Genomic DNA, 27739 nt, shown 5'->3' on the forward strand with positions numbered 1-27739 from the left:
CATTGGTTTTAAGAAAACTAGGAGTGAAAAAAATTTATAATTTTAAAAGATCAATAAGGTACCCACTTTTTTATTGCAAACATATTTTTATATATTTGATAAAATTATGGAGTTGATGGCATTGATTGGTCAATTTCATGAAATAAAATTGTTCACTAAAAGAAATGAATAAAAAATATATTATTTTAGTCAACTTAATGTAAACAGGCTTCAATGGAAAACGGTATTCACATTTCACAATTTCTTACCTTCAATAAACGTAGATTGTTTTCCATTTTTACAATACCACAAAACACAAACACGGGTAATTTCAAATGTGTTCTGTCACATATATTTTTTCAAACCTTTACCACGTGGCCGTTTGTTGTTGAACACTTTATTTATTTCAACCCTTTGCTATGATTTGTTGTTGCGTTCAAAATATTTATGATGCACACGTTTTCAATGCAGGAGACAGAATGTCGCCAATCATGTTTTTCAATTTACGCGAAAAACAAAAACCCAACCGTTCGTTACGAGTTACTTCCACAGACTGATCTCTCCATCATACATTGTTGAATAAATACCCATTCTCTTGTTCTCTTTTCGCTCTTTCCATTGCTCAAAATTATTCAGTTTCAATCACAAACGTGATTGGATCAATCACATGTGTAATTGGAAACGGAAAAATTTTCAATAACGTTTGTAATTGAAAATTATTTCCGAATTGATTAACAAATTGATTGAATCAATTAATATTTTAATTGGAAACGTAACAAATATCAATCATTTTTTTAATTGGTTTTTATTCGGATTTGATTAAATAATTAATTGAATCAATTAACATATTAATTTAATCCGTTTCCAAATTCAATTAAGTGTTTAATTGAAAAAATTTTGGTGATAATTTTTTGTGTGCGGTTACGATGAATACCAACAATCATAGAATACCCATTCACTATTAACGATTTGTTTGGTAAACATAAACAATTTCGAAATCAAAATACAATTGAACTTGGCTCAAATTTGTGATAATAGAGTTTATGCATACTGCATGTTGCTTTTGCATGGCGAAGTGAGTGCAAGAGCAATGCTAAAGAGAAGGGACGAGAGTATTTATTACACATGTGTATGTGTGCTTTTAACGGTTACACTTCGATGAATTTGTAACAATAAACCTCTATCACAATAAGCAGTAGAGAGAGGGAGGCTATTCAAATGTTCTCTCTGCTTGTCTCAGTTTATGGTTATTGTTTATTTTGCTAATATCAATTCCATTCCATTACAAACAAATTCTGCAGGTTGTGTTATTAACTGTTGGTATGACATATTCCGACGCCATCATAATTACCTTTAAAAAAACATCATTATCATCATAGGTAATAATCATTATTGTTGTTATCATCATTAAGTTTATGTTTGAATAAAGTACATCAACGAGCATTGTGGCATGAGCCGCCGAACTGTTGCGAGTGTAATGAAATGTGGTTTATTTTACCAATCCACCACACATTCATTCATCCATTCTTTGTTGGTGGTTAATATGACGAAGTTATTGCTATGTTTTTGGCCTGGCTAAAAAACAAAACTTTGGTCTAGAGTTGAATTGAAAACTTTTTAAACTTCAGTTGTTACAGCGACGTCAAGCTTTACGGTTTAATATTGCGGATATTTTCAGCGTTACTATCATTCAATCGCCTATAACATAAATAAAATTGAAATATAAATATAAAGCAAATGTAATTTACTAGAAACCACATTATAAAGATCGCAATTAATTAACTAGTGTAAACGAACGGAAATGGTGTAATGTAATAAGAAAAATTGTTCAAGTAGCAAAAAAAAAAATAGATCGGATTTATATGCTCGATTAATATCTCTAATACAATTGTGATTAAAAGCTATTAAAGCAGTGAATTTGATACTAATTGGCAATTTCCACATTTTGAAATCATATTATCGTTTTATATGAAATAATAAATAAATTACAATATTTTAAATTAGTTAAACAAGTTTATGGTAATAATTAAAAAAAATCATATTTGTAAGAAATATTTTGAAAATATAAAAAATAATAATAATCTGTAAAAATAATATCGTGTACAAAATAAAAATAAAGCATCGAGAATACCCTCAAAAGACTAATAAAGGATTAAAACATCAACATTTGGATTTCTATATATAGCGGTAAGAATATTCATAAAAACTGGCATATATTACCAGATTCAAAGTGGGCCTTAGAAAAATCGAACCAATATTTTTTCAAATAATATTTAAATGAATTTTAAAAAATAAATTTATTTGGATAAATTAAGTTTTTAATTGATTTATATTATTGATATTTGATATAATTTTAATTTACATATTTTTTAAAGTAAGCAAAAAAAGCATACATAAAAGGGCAACAAAAATGATTTCCATTCATAACAAAGATTAGGAATTGTAATCAAAGATTTCGACTTTTCGAAACTTTCGAATTTAAAATTTTTTAAAATTCGAATATATCGACTTTTCGATCTTTTCATCGAAATTTTCAAAACTGTTAAAAATCGACTCTTTTTCTATATATATGCATCCCTTGTAAAATAAAACATGGTCTATAGCAAACCTAAAAAAAAAGTATGCTCGCTTCCAAAGATTTTGTCTTTACATTCTAAAAAAAAAAGTGAACCCTCTTTTTCACTAAAGCAAATTTTACTTTATTTTAGTTCATGGAATTATTATATTTGGAGTTTCCTTTATTCTAATAATTTTTTGCGTACGGTAGTTAAATGAACTAATAAATGGGGAAAAAACTATACACAAATGAAGCATAAAGATTTACTAAATTCGTACTTCTCTCAAAATAGTCCATTATTTTTTTAAATTTGTAGATTTTACTACAAATGCACCCATCTTGAACTTCTTGCAAACTTTAACACTAATATTTTCCTTCAAACTACAAAATTTTCTTTAAAAAGTGTATAAAATGAATTATGTCTAATAAAATATTTTGAATTTATCGAAAAACATTTACTTATATTTGTGACATCGGCGTGATGTCAGCGTTTGTAATACTGTGCAATGGTTAGCATGCCCGCCTTGCATACACAAGGTCATGGGTTCGATTCCTGATTCGACCGAATACCAACAAATTTTTCAGCGATGGATTATCCCACCTCAGTAATGCTGGTGACATTTCTGAGGGTTTCAAAGCTTCTCTAAGTGGTTTCACTGCAATATGGAACGCCGTTCGGACTCGGCTATAAAAAAGAGGTCCCTTGTCATTGAGCTTACCATAGAATCGGGCAGCACTCAGTGATAAGAGAGAAGTTCACCAATGTGGTATCACAATGGACTAAATAGTCTAAGTCGGCCTGATACATCGGGCTGCCACCTAACCTAACCTAACTTTCATTGGGTTTTCAGTGTACACTAATGATTTTGGTATTGATTCCGAGCTAGAGGAGCGGAGAATTGAAGTAAGGGTACTTTTAAGACACAATTTTCTTTTAAAATTGGGTTTATATTCTAGGATTAATTTTTTATTCCATATTAACAACAACTTAAATTTCCATTAAACATAAATTGACTTACCACAAAGATAAAATTTTGTCAAAATTTTATTTCTATAGAAAAATTTTGTCAAAGTTTTATTTCTATAGAAAATTTTGTCAAAATTTAATTTCTGTAGAAAATTTTATGTCTATAGAAAATTTTGTCAAAATTTTATTTCTATAGAAAATTTTGTCAAAATTTTATTTCTATAAATATTTTTGTCAACATTTTATTTGTATAGAAAATTTTATCAAAATTTTATTTCTAAAGAAAATTTGGTCAACATTTTGTTTCTATAGAAAATTTGGTCAACATTTTGTTTCTATAGAAAATTTTATAAAAACTTTATTTCTATAGAAAATATTGTTAAAATTTTATTTCTATAGAAACATTTTATTTCTATAAAATTTTTTTCTCGGAATTTTAATTCTATACAAAATTTTGTCAAAATTTAATTTCTATAGATTTTTTTCAGAATTTTATTTCTATAGAAAATTTTGTCAAAATTTAATTTCTATGGAAAATGTTGTCAAAATTTTATTTCTATAGAAAATTTTGTCAAAATTTTATTTCTATAAATATTTTTGTCAAAATTTTATTTGTATAGAAAATTTTATCAAAATTTTATTTCTAAAGAAAATTTGGTCAACATTTTGTTTCTATAGAAAAATTTATCAAAATTTTATTTCTATAAAAAATATTATTACAATTTTATTTCCATAGAAACATTTTATTTCTGTAAAATTTTTTCTCGGAATTTTAATTCTATACAAAATTTTATCAAAATATAATTTCTATAAATTTTTTTTTCAGAATTTTATTTCTATAGAAAATTTTGTCAAAATTTAATTTCTATGGAAAATTTTGTCAAAATTTTATTTCTATAGAAAATTTTGTCAAAATGTTATTATTATAGAAAATGTTGTCAAAATTTAATTTCTATTGATAATTTTGTGAAAATTTTATTTCTACGAAAAATTTTGTCAAAATTTTATTTCTATAGAAAATCTCGGAAAATTCTATTTTTATGGAACATTTTGTCAAAATTTTATTTCTATAGACAATGTTGCCAAAATTTTATTTCTATAGAAAATATTGTCAAAATTTTATTTCTATAAAAATTTTTGTCAACATTTTATTTCTATAGAACATTTTGTTAAAATTTTGTTTCTATAGAAAATGTTGTCAAAATTGTATTTCTATGGAAAATTTTGTCAACATTTTATTTCTATAGAAAATTTTGTCAACATTTTATTTCTATAGAAAATTTTGTCAAAATTTTGTCAACATTTTATTTCTATAGGATTTTTTTTTATTTCTATAAAAATTTTGGTCAACATTTTATTTCTATAGAAAATTTTGTTAAAATTTTATTTCTATAGAAAATGTTGTCAAAATTGTATTTCTATGGAAAATTTTGTCAACATTTTATTTCTATAGAAAATTTTGTCAAAATTTTATTTCTATAGAAAATTTTGTCAAAATTTTGTCAACATTTTATTTCTATAGGATTTTTTTTCTCGGAATTTTAATTCTATACAAAATTTTGTCAAAATTTAGTTTCTATAGAATTTTTTTCAGAATTTTATTTCTATAAAAAATTTTGTCAAAATTTAATTTCTATGGAGAATTTTGTCAACATTTTATTTCTATAGAAAATTTTGTCTACCTTTTATTTCTTTAGAAAATTTTGTCAACATTTTATTTCTATAGAATTTTTTCTCGGAATTTTAATTCTATACAAAATTTTGTCAAAATTTAGTTCCTATAGAATTTTTTTCAGAATTTTATTTCTATAGAAAATTTTGTCAAAATTTAATTTCTATGGAAAGTTTTGTCAAAATTTTATTTCTATGAGCATTGTTGCTGTTTTTTTATTTCAGCTTAAAACCATGCATTGACTAAACTACAAGTGTAGCTTAACCAACCGAGGAAAAAAATGTTTGTCAAATTTATTTTGGCAAAGCCCTATAGACTGCAAGATGGTTGGACGGACGCACGTTTCGGAATTACCACATTCCTCATCAGCATCCTCTAATTGCAGCGAAACTATCAACCAATTATCAGAATAAATTCAGTCAGTTCATTAAACCCAACAATGAACCACACTTGAACCTTCCGAATGAAAAAAAAGAGGAAGCACGCTCAAAATAAACCCAGCCAACTGCACTTAAATCGATGATTTGACAGTGGCATAGGAAAAGAGATATGTTTGTACGAATTTATTTCGGCATAAGCCGGCTATCATGCAAAACCTTTTTTCGGAAGGTTCAAGTGTGGTTCATTGTTGGGTTTAATGAACTGCATGAATTTACTACACTTGTAGTTAAGTCAATGCATGGTTTTAAGCTGAAATGAAAAAACAGCAACAATGCTTAAAGAACAAAACCAACAATAACAAAACAAAAAGAATTTTATTTCTATAGAAAATTTTGTCAAAATTTAATTTCTATTTCTATAGAAAATTTTGTCAAAATTTAATTTCTATAGAAAATTTTGTCAAAATTTGAATTCTATAGAAAATGTAGTCAAAATTTTATTTCTATAGAAAAATTTGTCAAAATTTTATTTCTATAGAAAATTTTGTTAAAATTTTATTTCTATAGAAAATTTTGTCAACATTTTTATTCTATAGAAAATTTTGTCAAAATTTTAGTTCTACAGAAAATTTTGTCAAAATTTTATTTCTATAGAAAATTTTGTCAAAATTTTGTCAACATGTTATTTCTATAGATTTTTTTTCGCGGAATTTTAATTCTATACAAAATTTTGTCAAAATTTAGTTTCTATAGAATTTGTTTCAGAATTTTATTTCTATAGAAAATTTTGTCAAAATTTAATTTCTATGGAAAATTTTGTCAAAATTTTATTTCTATAGAAAATTTTGTCAAAATTTGATTTCTATAGAAAATTTTGTCGAAATTTGATTTCTATAGAAAATTTTGTCAAAATTTGACTTCTATAGAATATGTAGTCAAAATTTTATTTCTATAGAAAAATTTGTCAAAATTTTATTTCTATAGAAAATTTTGTTAAAATTTGATTTCTATAGAATATTTTCGGAATTTTAATTCTATAGAAAATTTTGTCAAAATTTAATTTCTATAGAACTTTTTCGGAATTATAATTCTATAGAAAAATTTGTCAAAATTTAATTTCTATAGAATTTTTTCGGAATTTCATTTATATAGAAAATTTTGTTAACATTTTATTTCTATCGAAAAATTTTGTCAACATTTTATTTCTACAGAAAGTTTTGCCAAAATTTTATTTCTATAGGAAATTTTGTCAACATTTTATTTCTATAGCAAATTTTATCAAAATTTTATTTCCATAGAAAATTTTATCAAAATTTTATTTCCATAGAAAATTTTGTAAACATTTTATTTTTATAGAAAATTTTGTCAACCTTTTATTTCTATAGAATTTTGTCAACATTTTATTTTTATAGAATTGTTTTCTCGGAATTTTAATTCTATACAAAATTTTGTCAAAATTTAATTTCTATAGAATTTTTTTCAGAATTTTATTTCTATCGAAAATTTTGTCAAAATTTAATTTCTATGGAAAAGTTTGTCAAAATTTTATTTCTATAGAAAATTTTGTCAAAATTTTATTTCTATAGAAAATGTAGTCAAAATTTAATTTCTATAGAAAAATTTGTCAAAATTTTATTTCTATAGAAAATTTTGTTAAAATTTTATTTCTATAGAAAATTTTGTTAAAATTTTATTTCCATAGAAAATTTTGTAAACATTTTATTTCTATAGAAAATTTCGTTAAAATTTTATTTCTATAGAAAATTTTGTCAACCTTTTATTTCTATAGAATTTTGTCAACATTTTATTTCTATAGAATTTTTTTCTCGGAATTTTAATTCTATACAATATTTTGTCAAAATTTAATTTCTATAGAATTTTTTTCAGAATTTTATTTCTATCGAAAATTTTGTCAAAATTTAATTTCTATGGAAAAGTTTGTCAAAATTTTATTTCTATAGAAAATTTTGTCAAAATTTTATTTCTATAGAAAATTTTGTCAAAATGTTATTATTATAGAAAATGTTGTCAAAATTTAATTTCTATAGAAAACTTGTTCTAAACTTTATTTCTATGGAAAAATATTCTCAAAATTTTATTTCTATAGAAAATTTGGTCAAAATTTTATTTCTATAGAAAATTTTGATAAAATTCTATTTCTATTTCTTTGGGAATTTTATTTCTATAGAAAATTTTGTCAAAATTTTATTTCTGTAGACATTTTATTTCTACAGAAAGTTTTGTCAAAATTTTATTTCTATAGGAAATTTTGTCAACATTTTATTTCTATAGATAATTGTATCACAATTTTATTTCTATAGAAAATTTTGTCAAAATTTCCTTTAAGCGGGATCACGGGAAGTTCGAAGTTATTTCTGCATACCCGCGAAGGTTAAAACTTTGGAAAAACTCAGAATCAATACCAAAATCCCTAATGGAAATCAAAGTGAATTTGGGAGTCTCTGTTAAATTCACTACATCCAATTTCCATGTTCCGAATATCAAAATAATATTATTTGGGTCAAATTACATTGATAAATGGAGGCTTTTCTTCCTCAAAATGACCATATCACATTAATTAAATCGTGATGTTAGCCAAAGAACCCAATAGTAAGTAATCGTGAATATCTTTGCATGAAACGCAAGAAAGTAAGAGAATACCAAAAAAGAAATAAAAACTGAAAACAAGAGAATAAAACCTCCATTTAAATAATCGTTTGGGAAAATAAATAATTATAGTACGTGTTAGACGACGTATGGCACGTTCCAAAACATTAAAGTGTAGTTGCACTGTCGTCATCATTAAACGAAACGGGTGAAAAAAATTCAATTGAAGAAAGGCCAAATGGCAGAAGAGGAGCTAACACTTCTTGTACTACCACCATGAGCTATGGTAAGAGACCACAGCTTGGAAGAAGAATTTACCATTGTGCCTGAGCGGGCTTTTCAAAAGTCAAGAAGCCAAGCATGTACCAACAACAACAAATAAAAAAACAACTCCTCCAGTCAGCCATTCATCCATCCACCCACCCCATTAAATGAAGAAGGTTTTGACGTTGAGTGTAGAGTTCATTTGATGTACTCGTATTCACGGTTAGTTAAGTTTCCAACAGAAACGGCTACACTTCCTCAATATTAAAATATTTTGAATGTTTCTTTTTGTTTTCATAATTTCTTTTGAGGTTCTTGACTTCTTCTTGTCTTGTGCAAAATTTGTCTTCATTTTTTGTCCACCCTAAGGCGAAATGTAATAAGGGTTTTTTCCGCTTCCTAATATCTCATTCATGTGGACAGTTCTTAGTAAGCATGCGCACGGTCCCTTCAGTGGTTGAAACATTGCGAAACAAGTTTGATGCCAAAAGGATTCAATATTAAGAATTTCCACCACCTTTTCAAAAGACCATTAACAAGAAATAGGATATATGGCTAAAACCCGGATATGAGGTATCCAATGGATATCCTTATTGAATAGTCCTTTATTTTCAACAAAATCACTACTGCGGATATTTGGATATTGAATGAGCATTCTTGACATTACCACGATTTCACACAAATGGTCGTCATTTATCTTTAAGTCGATTCTACACAGGGTAAATGGCACGAAGTGCTACAAAGTTTTGCACTGGTATTAGTCAATCAAATAACAGCTATATGGTATTTATTTTATTGACTCTATTTGAATTTGAGTCGATCTGAGCATGTCCGTCCGTCTGTTGAAATCACGCTAACTTCCGACCGATACAAGCTATCGACTTGAAACTTGGCACAAGTAGTTGTTATTGATGTAGGTCGGATGGTATTGCACATGGGCCATATCGGTCCACTTTTACGTATAGCCCCCATATAAACGGACCCCCAAATTTGTCTTGCGATTGCTCTAAGAGAAGCAAATTTCATCCGATCCGGCTGAAATTTGGTACATGGTGTTAGTATATGGTCTCTAACAACCATGCAAAAATTGGTCCACATCGGTCCATAATTATATTTAGCCCCCATATAAACCGATCCCCCGATTTGGCTTGCGGAGCCTCTAAGAGAAGCAAATTTCATCCGAACCGGCTGAAATTTGGTACATGGTGTTAGTATATGGTCTCCAACAACCATGCAAAAATTGGTCCATATCGGTCCATAATTACATATAGCCCCCATATAAACTGATCCCCCGATTTGGCTTGCGGAGCCTCAAAGAGAACCAAATTTCATCCGATCCGGCTGAAATTTGGTACATGGTGTTGGTATATGGTTCTAACAACCATGCAGAAATTGGTCCACATCGGTCCATAATTATATATAGCCCCCATATAAACCGATCCCCCGATTTGGCTTGCGGAGCCTCTAAGAGAAGCAAATTTTATCCGATCCGGCTGAAATTTGGTACATGGTGTTGGTATATGGTTCTAACAACCATGCAGAAATTGGTCCACATCGGTCCAAATTTATATGTAGCCCCCATATAAACCGATCCCCGATTTGGCTTGCGGAGCCTCTAAGAGAAGCCAATTTCATCCGATCCGGCTGAAATTTGGTACATGGTGTTGGCATATGTTCTCTAATGACCATGCAAAAATTGGTCCACATCGGCCCATAATTATATATAGGCCCCATATAAACCGATCCCCAGATTTGACCTCCGGAGCCTCTTAGAAGAGCAAAAGTCACCCGATCCGATTGAAATTTGGTACGTGGTGTTAGTATAAGGCCGCTAATAACCATGCCAAAATTGGACCGTATCGGTCTATAGTTATATATAGCCGATCCCCAATCACACAAAAATTGGTCCATATCGGTTCATAATCATGGTTGCCACTCGAGCCAAAAATAATCTACCAAAATTTTATTTTTATAGAAAACATTGTCAAAATGTTATTTCTATAGAAAGTTTTGTCATAATGTTATTTCTATAGAAAATGTTGTCAAAATGTTAATTCTATAGAAAATTTTGTCAAAATTGTATTTCTATACAAAATTTTTTCCAAATTTTACTTCTATAAAAAATGTTGTCAAAATTTTATTTTGTCAAAATTTTATTTCTATAGAATCTTTAAACTTAATTATATACGTATTTAATCGGCTTTTTTAGTTTAATATATACCACGTGTGGACTATGTGGTATAAAAAAACTCGTGGATGTGAGAAAGATGTGAGGGAAAATGCAATTAGCAAGAAAAAAATGTTTTTTTTGAGTTCGTCTTTATGAAATTGTTTTTACATTCTGGAAAAGAATAAACGTTTATCATAAAAAGTATATACTTTTCTTCCAAATACACTTCCTTACAGCGAAAAGCAAATGAGAAACGAACTTTGTTTGTCTAAAATTTCGTTTGGGAGGAAAGATTTATTTTTTTGCGTGCAGCACAGATGGTTTAAGGCCAAGATGTGAGGCTTTCATAAGAAATTGTAGTTTCCAACAGCGGGGTATATGACTCGGGAGTAATGAGCAAATTGGAGGAACATTTCAAAACAGTTCGATCAAAATTATCCCATCATCAGGAGTCTAATTCCGGAATATATGTTCCAAAGGATCTTTTCAATTGTAGTCACGTATTCATAAGGGTTGAACCAAACGAGATCGTTGCAAAGGCCATATGAGGCTCCAGACAAAGTTCTAGAAAAGGATAAGAAATTCTTTAAGGTTGATGTTGGAGGATGCATCAGAACGATTTCAATGGACCGGATAAAATCAGTTTTTATGGAAAAGTTAGAAACCCAAAAGAAAATTTCATAACATTGACTTTCATACCGTAGGTTAGTCCATATGGAGTCTATTGCCCATGTTCCCAAATCCACTTCCAGGTGAATGTGAATCAATTCCACGATTTTCGTGTCCTACAATCCACTTTCACCGGAATTTTCGTGAAATAAATTCACTTGCTAAAGTCTTGGTGAAAGTTGAATTATGTCCAAGATGGGTGTATTTCCGGTTAAAAAAAGTACTCGCGTAAAAAAATTGAAATGTTTTATATTTAATACATGAGTTTTATTAAAACTGCGTCATTTTTAATTAAAAAAATAATAAATTATAATAAGTCTATTGATTCCACTTATTTTGATTTCCGCCTTAGTGAATTTTTGGGTGATTTGTGCAACCCAGCTGGTTACAGAAAAGTTCAAAAAAGAACGTGGAATTAAGAACACCAAATTTTCACGTCGTGGATTTGACGTGAATAGTGGAAGTGGATATCGGAACATGGGTGTATGTTAGGCAAAAAATGCAAACTAAATGCCTATATAAGCCATTTCAGTTCTTGATCGGTTTATATACAAGAGTCTATAAATAATTATGAATCGATATGGGCTAATTAACTACAGAGGTTAAATTTCAACTGAATTGGCTGAAATGTGTTTCTACACTCCAAAAAAAAAAAGTTTACTTGGATCCATAGATTTTGACCTTCATTTAGGATTTTGATATTGATTCCGAGCCAAAGATGTGGGTTCTTTAAAATAAGGAAATTTTTTTGCGACCTATCTGGCTTTAAATCTACGATCTATAAAATTAAAATTAGGACACAGATATCATTTATTGAATTTTCATTATATTTTTCCGGTATATTAACAAAGCTATTCACGTACAAACAAATGCCAGTTTAAAAATCCAAATTATGACGGATATTTCGAAGTAAAAAAATATTTTCTTTATTCCAAAATAACTTTAAACCAAAGATGCTCAAAATAAGTCTTAGCCAATAACAGGTTGGCTGATAAGTCCTCGGTCTAACAAAGAAAAACACATTTTTTTGTCAAAATTCTTTTTTATTATTCAACATAGTTCCCTTCAAGAGCGATACAACGATTATAACGACCTTCCAATTTTTTGATACCATTTTGGTAGTACTCCTTCGGTTTTGCCTCAAAATAGGCCTCAGTTTCGGCGATCACCTCTTCATTGCAGCCAAATTTTTTCCCTGCGAGCATCCTTTTGAGGTCTGAGGACAAGAAAAAGTCGCTGGGGGCCAGATCTGGAGAATACGGTGGGTGGGGAAGCAATTCGAAGCCCAATTCATGAATTTTTGCCATCGTTCTCAGTGACTTGAGGCACGGTGTGTTGTCTTGGTGGAACAACACTTTTTATACCCTCCACCATAGGATGGGGGTATATTAACTTTGTCATTCCGTTTGTAACACATCGAAATAATGCTCTAAGACCCCATAAAGTATATATATTCTGGGTCGTGGTGAAATTCTGAGTCGATCTGAGCATGTCCGTCCGTCTGTTGAAATCACGCTAACTTCCGAACGAAACAAGCTATCGACTTGAAACTTGGCACAAGTAGTTGTTATTGATGTAAGTCGGATGGTATTGCAAATGGGCCATATCGGTCCACTTTTACGTATAGCCCCCACATAAACGGACCCCCAAATTTGGCTTACGATTGCATCCGATCCGGCTGAAATTTGGTACATGGTGTTAGTATATGGTCTCTAACAACCATGCAAAAATTGGTCCACATCGGTCCATAATTATATTTAGCCCCCATATAAACCGATCCCCCGATTTGGCTTGCGGAGCCTCTAAGAGAAGCAAATTTCATCCGAAACGGCTGAAATTTGGTACATGGTGTTAGTATATGGTCTCCAACAACCATGCAAAAATTGGTCCATATCGGTGCGTAATTATATATAGCCCCCATATAAACCGATCCCCCGATTAGGCTTGCGAGGCCTCTAAGAGAAGCAAATTTCATCCGAACCGGCTGAAATTTGGTACATGGTGTTAGCATATGGTCTCTAACAACCATACAAAAATTGGTCCACATCGGTCCATAATTATATATAGCCACCATATAAACCGATCACCAGTTTTGACCTCCCGAGCCTCTTGGAAGACCAAAATTCATCTGATTTAGTTGAAATTTGGTACATGGTGTTAATATATGGCCTCAAACTCCCATGCAAAAATTGGTCGAAATCGGTCCATAATTATATGTAGCCCCCATATAAACCGATCCCCAGATTTGACCTCCGGAGGCCCTTGGAAGAGCAAAATTCATCCGATTCGGTTGAAATTTGGTACGTGATGTTAGTATATGGTATCCAACAACCATGCAGGAATTGGTTCATATCAGTCCATAATTATATACAGCACCCATATAAACCGATCCCCAGATTTGACCTCCAGTGCCTTTTGGAGAAGCAAAATTCATCCGATCTGGTTGAAATTTTGTACGTGGTGGTAGTATATGATATTTAACAACCATGCCAAAAGTGGTCCATATCAGTCCATAATCATATGTAGCCCCCATATAAACCGAACCCGAGATTTGGTTTTGGATCCTCTTGGAGGAGCAAATTTAATCCGAGTCCGTTGAAATTTGGTACATTGTGCTAGTATATGGCCGTTAACAACCATGCCTAACTAGGTCCATATCGGTCTATAGTTATATATAGCCCTCAGATAAATCGATCCCCAATCACACAAAAATTGGTCCATATCAAGTTCATAATTGTTTATAGCCCCCATATAAGCGACCCCCATATTTCAATTCGTGCTCTCTACGTACCGTGTTTTTCACGGTACGTAGGGAGCATATCGATTCGTAATTATTTGTAGACTTACCTACACATACTTTTTTTGTCTAATGTATACCACGGATGGACTAACTCACAATTTAGAAAACGATTTAAGATACCACAACCCAAGTAATAGATCTGCCTATATAAAAATTGTTACATTTCCAAAATTAAGTTTTGTTTTTTTTTTCAATTTCATACCGTAACCATATTTTACCACCACTCAAAAATAGTTAATTCAGAGTGACAATCTCATATTAAATTGGGATTTGTTTATATTGTTTGTTTGTTCGCTTATATGCTTCAGGTATGTTCCGAAACTGCTGCATGGAATCACTGGAAATGTGAGTTAATGGTTAGGGTGAAAATGTTAAACCTATTCTTACCACAACTTTCTTGGTCCTGGGGACCATACATGAACTTCCACCTGAATTATTTAAAAGCCAAGAATAATAATTTAGTTTAAGAAAAATTTTGGAAATCTTTTTACAATTAAAAAAAATCTTCAGTTTAAAATAAATCTTTGTTTACTCTCTTATTATTATTTAATTTAAACCGACCCCCAGATTAGGCTTGCGGTGCCTCGTAGAGAAGCAAATTTCATCCGATCCGGTTGAAATTAGGTACGTGGTGTTAGTATATGGTCTCTAACAACCATGCAATAATTGGTCCATAATTATATATAGCCCCCAGATTTGACCTCCGGTACATCTTGGAGTAGCACAATTCATCCGATTTGGACCGTGGTGTTAGGTTAGGTTAGGTTTAAGTGGCAGCCCAATTAAGATTCAGGCCCACTTAGAGTATTCAGTCCATTGTGATACCACATTAACTAAAAGTACCTATTACATACCACTCGAGCCAAAAATAATCTACCCAAATTTTATTACTATAGAAAATTTTGTCAAGATTTTATTTCTATAGAACATTTTTTCAAAATTTTATTTCTGTAGAAAATTTTGTAAAAATTTTATTTCTATAGAAAATTTGGTCAAAATCTTATTTCTATTGAAAAATTTGTCAAAATGTTATTTTATACAGAAAATGTTGTGAAAATTGTAATGGTTGCCACTCGAGCCAAAAAAAATCTACCAAAATTTTATTACTATAGAAAATTTTGTCAAGATTTTATTTCTATAGAAAATTTTGTCAAGATTTTATTTCTATAGAAAATTTTGTCAAAATTTTATTTCTGTAGAAAATTTTGTAAAAAGTTTATTTCTATTTAAAATTTTGTTAAAATTTTATTTCTATAGACAATTTTGTCCACATTTTATTTCTATAGAAAATTTGGTCAAAATTTTATTTCAATAGAAAATTTTGTCCACATTTTATTTCTATAGAAAATTTGGTCAAAATTTATTTTTATAGAAAATTTGGTCAAAATTTTATTTCTATAGAAAATTTTGTCAAAATTGTATTTCTACAGAAGTTTTTGTCAACATTTTATTACAATAGAAAATTTTGTCAAAATTTTATTACTATAGAAAATTTTGTCAAGATTTTATCTCTATAGAAAATTTTGTCAAAATTTTATTTCTGTAGAAAATTTTGTCAACATTTTATTTCTGTAGAAAATTTTGTAAAAATTTTATTTCTATAGAAAAATTTTTTTAATTTTATTTCTATAGACAACTTGTCAACATTTTATTTCTAGAGAAAATTTGGTCAAAATTTTATTTCTATAGAAAATTTTGTCAACATTTTATTTCTATAGAAAATTTTGTCAAATGTTATTTTATACAGAAAATGTTGTGAAAATTGTAATGGTTGCCACTCGAGCCAAAAATAATCTACCAAAATTTTATTACTATAGAAAATTTTGTCAAGATTTTATTTCTATAGAAAATTTTGTCAAAATTTTATTTCTATAGAAAAATTTGTCAAAATTTTATTTCTATAGAAAATTTTGGCCAAATTTTATTGCTATAGAAAAATTTGTCACAATTTTATTTCTGTAGAAAATTTTGTAAAAATTTTATTTCTAGAAAATTTTGTTAAAATTTTATTACTATAGAATATTTTGTCAAAATTGTATTTCTATAGAAATTTTTGTCAAAATTTTATTTCTATAGAAAAATTTGGTCAAAACTTTATTTTTGTAGAAAATTTTGTAAAAATTTTATTTCTATTGAAAATTTTGTTAAAATTTTATTCCTATAGAAAATTTGGTCAAAATTTTATTTCTATAGAAAATTTGGTCAAAATTTTATTTCTATAGAAAATTTTGTCAAAATTTTATTTCTATTGCAAATTTTGACAAAATGTTATTTTATACAGAAAATGTTGTGAAAATTGTAATTCTATAGAAAATTTTGTCAAAATTTTATTTCTATAGAAAATGTTGTGAAAATTGTATTTCTATAGAAAATTTTGTAAAAATTTTATTTCTATAGAAAATTTTGTCAAAATTTTATTTCTATAGAAAATTTTGTCAAAATGTTATTTTATACAGAAAATGTTATGAAAGTTGTAATTCTATAGAACCTTTTGTCAAAATTTTATTTCTTTAGAAAATTTTGTCAAAATTGTATTTTGTTAAAATTTTATTTCTATAGAAAATTTTGTTAAAATTTTATTTCTATAGAAAATGTTGTCAAAATTTTATTTCTATAGAAAATTTTGTCAAACTTAATTATATACGTTTTTAATAGGTCTTTTTTTAGTTTAATATATACCACGTATGGACTAACTTACAATTTAGAACACGGTGTTAAGGAGTTTTAAGATACCTTGCCATCGGCAAGTGTTACCGCAACCCAAGTAATTCGATTGTGGATGACAGTCTTTAGTACAAGTTTCTACGCAATCCATGGTGGAGGGCACATAAGCTTCGGCCTCGCCGAACTTACGGCCGTATATACTTGTTTTTTTTTTGTATTTTATTGTTAAAATGCAAAAAATGTTGGAAATAACATTAGATTTTAGAATCAGTTTAAATTTTTTTCGAAGTGGCTACCTTTGAAACGAAATATTGCCTTCAAATGTCCGACAAACAATCAAATGATGCATGAAGGATATTTTAGCCCATTCCCGGCGTAGCATCGTCTTGAATTTTTTTTAGTGCCAACCTTACTCTCAAAAATGACCCAGCCATTTTAGCCTTTGTGCTGTAGAAATGAAGCGGGAAACCTCCTTTTTTAGCCATTCATAGTTGACGCTGGCTGGGTGCGATGGTATTGAGTTCTGTTGGAATGTCTATGATCTGCGGCCAAAATATTTGTCTGCCCAAGATTTCAATACTATCTGCAGAACATTGCCCTAAAAATATTCGGCATTTATTTTGACCCCACGGTTGATGAATACGAGCTGGGAGCGACCATCGGCTGTTACGGCTGTCCATACCATAATCATCGGCGGAGTTTGAGTTCTGGTGGCCAATCGAAGGTTTGACTTTTTGGCAAGTAAACCCGATCAATTTGTTCGTTCATAAACTGCTCAATGAATGCTCAAGGATGGTTTATCATCGGAGAACACCAAATTCGTTAACTGGCTACTTTCGTTCAAGCGAAGCAATTACTTGGCTCTTTCCGGCCTACCTTTTTTTTGGTATTGAACCCACGACCCTTGGTACGTAAGGTGGGCATGCAAACACGGTTGCCACAGTTGGTAGAATTCTACCAAAAATGGTAGATTTTATACTATTTGGTAGATTGGTAGAATTTTGGCAAAATTTTCTATAGAAATAAAATTTTGACAAAATTTTCTATAGAAATAAAATTTTGACAAAATTTTCTATAGAAATAAAATTTTGACAAAATTTTCTACAGAAATTAAATGTTGATAAAATTTTCTACGGAAATAAAATTTTGACAACATTTTCTATAGAAATAAAATTTTCACAAAATCTTCTGTAGAAATAAAATCTTGACAAATTGTCGATCTAGCGAAGTCCGCCTGTTTGTACCAAAATTTTAAGAAAATTCTACCAAATTTAAAAAAGAAAAGTTACGACAAAAAGAACCCAACACGAAAATTGCAACTTTTAAATTCATAGAAAATTTTGTCAAAATTTTATTTCTATAGAAAATTTTTTCAAAATTTTATTTCTATAGAAAATTTTGACATCATTTTCTATACAAATATAGTTTTGAAAAAATTTTCTATAGAAATAAAATTTTGACCAAATTTTCTATGGAAATACAATTTTGACAAAATTTTCTATAGAAATAAAATTTTGACCAAATTTTCTATGGAAATACAATTTTGATAAAATTTTCTATAGAAATAAAATTTGGACAAAATTTTCTATACAAATAAAATGTTGACATCATTTTCTATACAAATATAGTTTTGACAAAATTTTCTATAGAAATAAAATTTTGACCAAATTTTCTATGGAAATACAATTTTGACAAAATTTTCTATAGAAATAAAATTTTGAAAAAATTTTCTATAGAAATAAAATTTTGACAAAATTTTCTATAGAAATAAAATTTTGAAAAAATTTTCTATAGAAATAAAATTTTGACAAAATTTTCTATGAATTTAAAAGTTGCAATTTTCGTGTTGGGTTCTTTTTGTCGTAACTTTTCTTTTTTAAATTTGGTAGAATTTTCTTAAAATTTTGGTACAAACAGGCGGACTTCGCTAGATCGTTTTAGAATTTGGCCGTACTCAAAAATATATAGAGGGTGGCTGATATGTGATACGCCACAGTAAAGCGTTATATTCGTATATGTGGTCTCTAATCAATAATGAGATGAAGTAGAATTGGGCTGCATTTGCCGACATGGGAGGAAATCTCCTTTGGCCACCTGTGTCGGCACAAGTATTAATCTGTCCATGGATGTATGTACGCAGATATACAAGACGACTTCAATAAAAACAAAATCAAAATACCGAAACGAACTTTTGTTTATAACAGACTTACATACATATATAATTTTTGTTTTATTAAAACAAGTCCATATAACAATGTTACCATGGTTACATTGACTCAAACTCTATTGACATGCTATGCCACTTGTTGGCGGTTGAATTTGAATACACACCCATATGATGGTGGCGTTGAACTTGAAGTGAATACTGCAACAAAATTGAATCAGTGTGACAACTAAATTGTGTTTTAATGAACATCTAGAAAAAGGGCTTAGATCATGAAGGAAGAAGAGGGTGTTATTTCACAAAGCCCATCTGGGTTCAGAATGTATGCATCGAAATGCGTCCAAACCGGAAATGATAACAACAAAGAACGCATCCCCAAATGCACTATTATCAATGTAATGGGGGTTAATATTTACTCCAAATACCTATATATAGTAAACATTTGGGTATTATGGAACACCTGCAGCTATCAATGTTTTTTTTGTACAAAAGCAATTATATTGGCCATGGTTATTGATGTGTAGCTTATTTCAAAATTATTCATTTTAACGTTAACCTATCTTGTATATACACTCAAAAAAAAAAACGTGGATCCCAAGATTGTGACCTTCCATTAAGGATTTTGGTAATGATTTCGAGCCAAAAATGAGGTTTCTTTAAAATAAATCAATTTATTCGGGACCTGCACTGAAACAAAATAAAATTTGACTAAATTTTCTATAGAAATAAAATTGTGCCAAAATTTTCTATAGAAATAAAATTTTGACAAAATTTTCTATAGAAATAATATTTTGACCAAATTTTCTATGGAAATACAATTTTGACAAAATTTTCTATAGAAATAAAATTTTCACACAATTTTCTATAGAAATAAAAGTTTGCAAAGATGTTCTATAGAAATAAAATTTTGAAAAAATGTTTATGGAAATAAAGTTTTGACAAAATTTTCTATAGAAATAAATTTTTGACAAAATTTTCTACAGAAATAAAATTTTGACAACATTTTCTATAGAAATAAAATTTTGACAAAATTTTCTATTGAAATAAAATTTTGATAAAATTTTGACAAAAAGAAATAAAATATAGACAAAATTCTTTATAGAAATAATATGTTGACAAAAATTCTTTATAAAAATAAAATTTTGATAAATTTTTCTATAGAAATAAAATGTTGACAAAATTTTCTATAGAAACGAAATTTTGACAAAATTTTCTATAGAAATAAAATGTTGACAAAAATTTTTATAGAAATAAAGTTTGGACAAAATTTTCTACAGAAATAAAATTTGGACAAAATTTTCTACAGAAATAAAATTTTGAAAAATTTTTTATAGAAATAAAGGTTTGAAAAAATTATCTATAGAAATAAAATTTGGACAAAATTTTCTACAGAAATAAAATTTTGACAAAATTTTCTATAGAAATAAAATTTTAACAAAATTTTCTATAGAAATAAAAGTTTAACAAAATTTTCTATTGAAATAAAATTTTGATAAAATTTTGACAAATAGAAATAAAATATAGACCAAATTCTTTATAGAAATAATATGTTGACAAAATTTTCTATAGAAATAAAATTTTAACAAAATTTTCTATAGAAATAAAAGTTTGACAAAATTTTCTATTGAAATAAAATTTTGATAAAATTTTGACAAATAGAAATAAAATATAGACCAAATTCTTTATAGAAATAATATGTTGACAAAATTTTCTATAGAAATAAAATTTGGACAAAATTTTCTACAGAAATAAAATTTTGACAAAATTTTCTATAGAAACAATTTTAACAAAATTTTCTATAGAAATAAATTTTGACAAAATTTTTTATAGAAATAAAATTTTGACAACATTTTCTATAGAAATAAAAATTTGACAAAATTTTCTGTAGAAATAAAATTTTGACAACATTTTCTATAGAAATAAGATTTTGACAAACGTTTTCTATAGAAAAAAAATTTGGAAAATTTTCTATACGAATACAATTTGCACAAAATTTTCTACAGAAACACAATTTTCACAAAATTTTCTATAGAAATAACATTTTGACAAATTTTTCTATAGAAATAAAATTTTGACAAAATTTTCTATGAAAATAAAATTTTGACAAAATTTTCTATAGAAATATAATTTGGACAAAATTTTCTACAGAAATAAAATTTTGACAAAATTTTCTATAGAAATAAAATTTTGACAAATTTTTCTATAGAAATAAAATTTTGAAAAATTTTTCTATAGAAATAAAATTTTGACAAATTTTTCTATAGAAATAAAATTTTATAGAAATAAAGTTTTGACAAAATTTTCTATAGAAATAAAATTTGGATCAAATTTTCTACAGAAATTTTCTATGGAAATAACATGGAAATTTTCTATGGAAATAACATTTTGATAAAACTTTCAATAGAAATAAAATTTTGACAAAATTTTCTATAGAAATAAAATTTTGATAAAATTTTGACAAATAGACATAAAATGTAGACAAAATTCTTTATTGAAATAATATGTTGACAAAATTCTTTATAAAAATAAAATTTTGACAAAATTTTCTATAGAAATAAAATGTTGACAAAATTTTCTATAGAAACGAAATTTTGACAAAATTTTCTATAGAAATAAAATGTTGACAAAAATTTTTATAGAAATAAAGTTTGGACAAAATTTTATACAGTAATAAAAATTGGACAAAATTTTCTACAGAAATAAAATTTTGAAAATTTTTTTATAGAAATAAAGTTTTGACAAAATTTTCTATAGAAATAAAATTTGGATAAAATTTTCTACAGAAATAAAATTTTGACAAAATGTTCTATAGAAATAAAATTTTAACAAAATTTTCTATAGAAATAAAAGTTTGACAAAATTTTCTATTGAAATAAAATTTTGATAAAATTTTGACAAATAGAAATAAAATGTAGACAAAATTCTTTATAGAAATAATATGTTGACAAAATTTTCTATAGAAATAAAATTTGGACAAAATTTTCTACAGAAATAAAATTTTGAAAAAATTTTCTATAGAAACAATTTTAACAAAATTTTCTATAGAAATAAATTTTGACAAATTTTTTTATAGAAATAAAATTTTGACAAAATTTTCTATAGAAATAAAAATTCGACAAAATTTTCCATAGAAATAAAATTTTAGCAAAATTTCCTATGGAAATAAAATTTTGACAAAATGTTTTAAAGAAACAAAATTTTGAAAAGATTTTCTATAGAAATAAAATTTTGACAAAATTTTCTGTAGAAATAAAATTTTGACAAAATTTTCTAGAGAATTAAAATTTTGACAAAATTTTCTGTAGAAATAAAATTTTGACAAAATTTTCTATAGAAATAACATTTTGCTAAAATTTTCTATAGAAATAAAATTATGCTAAAACTTTCTACTCGTATATATGTAAAATTTTGTCAAAATTTGCAAAAGAAATAAGATTTGGATAAAATTTTCTATAGAAATAAAATTTTGGCAAAATTTTCAAAAGAAATAAAATTTCGACAACATTTTCTATAGAAATAAGATTTTGACAAACGTTTTCTATAGAAAAAAAATTTTGTAAAATTTTCTATACAAATACAATTTGCACAAAATTTTCTATAGAAACACAATTTTCACAAAATTTTCTATAGAAATAACATTTTGACAAAATTTTCTATAGAAATAAAATTTTGACAAAATTTTCTATGAAAATAAAATTTTGACAAAATTTTCTATAGACATATAATTTGGACAAAATTTTCTACAGAAATAAAATTTTGACAAAATTTTCTATAGAAATAAGATTTTGACAAATTTTTCTATAGAAATAAAATTTTGACAAATTTTTCTATAGAAATAAAATTTTGACAAAATTTTTTATAGAAATAAAATTTTGACAAAATTTTCCGTAGAAATAAAATTTTGCAAAAATTTTCTATAGGAATAAAAATTTGAAAAAATTTGCTATAGAAATAAAATTTGAAAAAAAAAAAATCTACAAAAATAAAATGTTGACAAAATTTGCTATAGAAATAAAATTTTGACAAAATTTTTACAAACTTTTCTATAGATATAAAATTTTGAGATCATATTCTATAGAAAGAAAAGCTTGGTAAAAATTTCTATAGAAATAAAATTTTCGTTTTTGTTATTTATTGTTCGTTTGTACTTCAATCATATTTGTTGTTTTGATCTCAGCTTTAAAACCATTGCGTTGACTTAACTACAAGAGTAGCTTAACCAACAGAGGAAAAGAATGTTTGTCAAATTTGCAGTCTATAGGGCTTTGTCCAAATAAATTTGAGAAACATTCTTTTCTTCTTATAGTTTAGTGAACGCAATGGTTTTAAAGCTGAGATCAAAACAACAAAAACAACAAAAATTTTCTATAGAAATAAAATGTTGACAAAATTTTCTATTTTTCAAATTTTCAAAATTATTTATATAAATAAAATCTTGAGACAATTCTTTATAGAAATAAATTTTTGACAAAATTTTCTAATGAAAAAATATAGGCAAAATTCTTTATAGAAATAAAAAATAGGCAAAATTCTTTATAGAAATAAAATTTTGAAAATTTTTTTATAGAAATGAAATTTTGACAAAACTTTTTAAAAATTGTAACAAAATGTTCTGCGGATATATAACATTAACAAAATTTTATATAGAAAGATTTTTTTTTTCTTTTCGTAGAAAATTTTGACAAAATTTTCTATAGAAATAAAATTTTGATAAAGTTTTGACAAAATTTGCTAAAGAAATAAAATCTTGACAAATAGAAATAAAATATAGACAAAATTCTTTATAGAAATACAATATTAACAAAATTCTTTATAGAAATAATGTGTTGACAAAATTCTTTATAAAAATACAATTTTGACAAAAATTTTTATAGAAATAAAATTTGGACAAAATTTTCTTCAGAAATAAAATTTGGACAATATTTTCTACAGAAATAAAATGTTGACAAAATTTTTTATAGAAAAAAAATTTTGACTAAATTTTCCATAGAAATAAAATTTTCTATAGAAATAAAATTTGGCAAAATTTAGTATAGAAATAAAATTTTGACAAAATTTTCTATTGAAATAAAATTTTGATAAAATTTTGACAAATAGAAACAAAATATAGACCAAATTCTTTATAGAAATATTATGTTGGCAAAATTATTTATAAAAATAAAATTTTGACAAAATTTTCTATAGAAACGAAATTTTGACAAAATTTTCTAAGAAATAAAATTTTGACAAAAATTTTTCTAGAAATAAAATTTGGACAAAATTTTCTACAGAAATAAAATTTGGAAAAAATTTTCTACAGAAATAAAATTTTGAAAAAAAAAATTTTATAGAAATAAAGTTTTGACAAAATTTTCTATAGAAAAAAATACGCTAAATGCATTCTGCAAGATCTTGTGTCCGATTCAGAAATATAACGTAATTTAAATCACATAATTTCTTCAAGTAATTAAAGAGCATAACATGACAATTCTATAGTTAAATTATGTTATTACAGTCAAACACTTTCATTCATATTCGTTGATATACACGAAAACAACATGCATGAAGTTAAACTTTTTTCTTTTTAATTTCATAGCAATTGAAGTGCTCAAGTAATAAATGAAAAGTGAAACTATTTTCCATTTTAACACTTTGGATGAATTTTCCCTGCAAGAGTTGTAGTGTAAGCTGGAGAGTTTAAACTCTTTTTCTAAACCAAATAACGAAACGGAAGTTTTTGTTTTTTACACTAAAAGTGCTAATCTTTTATAGAAATGCATTCACTTTTGAGTGCAAAACAAAAGAAATTTGCACAAAATATGAAGTAATAAACATGGCATAAAATTTTTATCAATAGAAATAGAAAGTACTGCGAATGAAAACGAATTATCTCAATTTTAGATGTGTGCCAAATTTTAAAATAGATTTTTTTGTATTGTTGTTCCATTCAAACGCACACCAAGTGCTAGTCCTGTTCTGTTTCGGGGTTTATCCGTTTCCCATAGAGTAGCTATTACAATAAAAATAGTTTTAATTTTAAAGAAGAAGGAAAAAATTTTTTATTTTTTTTTATTTTTGATGAAGTTATCAATTTATCCAACGTTGCAAAAGTTTTCCTGTGTTTTTTGTTTTATTATTTATTTTTTTTTTTTGAAATTCTTGTATTCGATAACTACTTAAGCCACTTATATTGAATTCAAACAAAATTGTAACAAGACTTAATTGTAATTGCTAATCTCACTGCTACAGTGCTATGTCATAATGTCGATTACAAAGTTCACTTGCAATCCACAATCGGTTCGTTGGTAAGAAAGAAAGACAATGCATTCAACTTTTCTTGAAGCCAGTTAATTACAGGTATATGGACATATTAAGCAATTGTCTTCTGATTATGTTATTGCATTATTTCTCACGTTATGTTTTTCGTTATACATTTTCATTCATTCATATAAATTAGTTCAAAAATGTTAAACTGAAATATGAAATTTTATTAAAAAAATTGATTTTAATTTTCGAAACAGATGAACATCTACTTAATAGAAAAAATAATAGATATTTTCTAAATTTCTTCATAGAAGTTTTATTCAAGTAGGACAGTACAAGAAAAACTCAAACGCCAATAATCTTAGAGAGAAGTTAAGTTGCATGTGGAATAGACGCTAAAAGCATGTTCTTTAAGTTTGGATAGTGTCAGAAGTCTGTAGTTTCCAATTTTCGGTTTATTCTTCGAAACATTGTGTTGTGGTCGTTCTTAAGTGAGATGGTGATAAATCACCGTCAAAAAATAACATTTTGCTGTAAAACATTTTGGGGGTGATGGCTTACTTTTCTGGCCAACACTTTAATTTTCGTCATTCTTCTTTAAACGCGATACATACCTATCGATAACGTAATGCTTAAACATCAGAACATGATTGGCTGTCTAAGTAAAAGCCCACTGAAAGTTCTTTACGCCGGAATGTCAATCCTAGGCACGGTTGCCTCCCGAGCCAAGAATAATCTACCAAAATTTTACCAACAAACTACCAAATAAAAGATTCTTATTTTGCAGTGTTTGATTAAAATTTTTGTGGTTATTATGAAAAAAAAAACTATTTCTTATGTTTTATTATTTTATTTTAATATTGACTTTATTAGATTTAGTCGCACTTGTATTTTGTATAGAAAAATTTGTTAAAATTTTTTTTCTATAGAACATTTTCTTTTTTACGAAAATTTTTTAAAATTTTGTCAAAATTTTATTTCTATGAAAATTTTTGTCAAAAATTTATTTCTATGAAAATTTTTGTCAACATTTTATTTCTATAGAAAATTTTGTCAAAATTTTATTTCTATAGAAAATTTTGTCAAAATTTGTCAAAATTTATTTGTCAAAATTTATTTCAATGGAAAATTTTGTCAAAATTTTATTTTATTTCTATGAACATTTTTATCAAAATTTTATTTCTATGAAAATTTTTGTCAACATTTTATTTCTATAGAAAATTTTGTCAAAATTTTATTTCTGTAAAAAATTTTCTCACAATTTTGTTTCTATAGAACATTTTGTCAAAATAGTATTTCTATAGGAAATTTTCTCAAAATTTTATTTCTATAGAAAATTTTGTCAAAATTTTATTTCTACTGAAAATTTTTCGAAGATTATCTTTTCTATAGAAATTTTTCTCAAAGTTTTATTTTAATAGAAATTTTTTTTTTAAATCTTATTTCTCTAGAAAATGTAGTCAAAATTTTATTTCTTTAGAAATTTTTGTCAAAATTTTATTTCTCTAGAAAATTTTGTCAAAATTTTATTTCTATAAAAATTTTGTCCAAATTTTATTTCTCTAGAAAAATTTGCCAAAAATTTTATTTCCGAAGAAAAAATTGTCAAAATGTTACTTATGTACACATTTTTTTAAATTTTATTTCTATAGAAAATTTTGTCGAATTGTTATTTCTATAAAAAATTTTGTCAAAATTTTATTTCTATAGAAAATTTTGTCAAATTGTCATTTCTAAAGGGTGATACGGTCAAAATTTGGTCAATATAAACTTGACGTATTTCTCTCGATTTTGCATTTAAAAAACCTGAACACCCCTCATTTTGAAGGTGTGTGTGTAGAATGTTGCTTTTATTTTGATTTTGGAATTCACTCTTCAGTTGTCAAAATGCCCTCCAAGCAAGAAGAGCAGCGTATCAAAATTTTGCTTGCGCATCGCGAAAATCCGAGCTACTCGCACGCAAAGCTGGCAAAATCGCTAAAAGTTGCCAACTCAACCGTTACAAATGTAATTAAAGAGTTTGGGGAACGTTTGTCGACAGCCAGGAAGTCTGGATCGGGGGGAAATCGAAAACCGGAAGCCGCTGAGACGACAAAGATAGTTGCCGGTAGTTTCAAGCGAAACCCTAACCTCTCTCTCCGAGATGCCGCAAATAAGCTGGGTGTATCGTCTACAACCGTGCATCGAGCCAAAAAACGAACCGGACTATCGACTTACAAGAAGGTAGTGACTCCAAATCGCGATGATAAACAAAATACGACGGCCAAAGCGCGATCACGGAGGCTGTACACGACGATGCTGACGAAGTTTGACTGCGTGGTAATGGACGACGAAACCTACGTCAAAGCCGACTACAAGCAGCTTCCGGGACAGGAGTTTTATACGGCAAAAGGAAGGGGAAAGGTAGCAGATATTTTCAAGCACATAAAACTGTCAAAGTTCGCAAAGAAATATCTGGTTTGGCAAGCCATCTGTACCTGTGGCTTCAAAAGTAGCATTTTCATAGCTTCCGGGACTGTCAACCAAGAAATTTAAGTGAAAGCGTGTTTGAATAAACGTCTGCTGCCTTTCCTGAAGAAACACGGTTGTTCCGTACTGTTTTG

At 27.1% G+C, this 27739-nt stretch overlaps 1 protein-coding gene across 1 annotated transcript in view; it reads left to right on the plus strand.

The window, feature by feature from the left end:
* The first annotated feature begins 2083 nt into the window (after positions 1 to 2083).
* Cad88C (cadherin 88C) overlaps positions 2084 to 27739 on the plus strand; it is a 68408-nt gene continuing 42752 nt past the window's right edge. The window contains exon 1 of the mRNA XM_075292228.1: positions 2084 to 2166. The gene's annotated coding sequence lies outside the window, so the exon portion shown is untranslated. The remainder of the gene's footprint in view (positions 2167 to 27739) is intronic.

This window comes from Haematobia irritans, chromosome 1, assembly GCF_050003625.1.
Source record: "Haematobia irritans isolate KBUSLIRL chromosome 1, ASM5000362v1, whole genome shotgun sequence".
NCBI lineage: Eukaryota > Metazoa > Arthropoda > Insecta > Diptera > Muscidae > Haematobia > Haematobia irritans.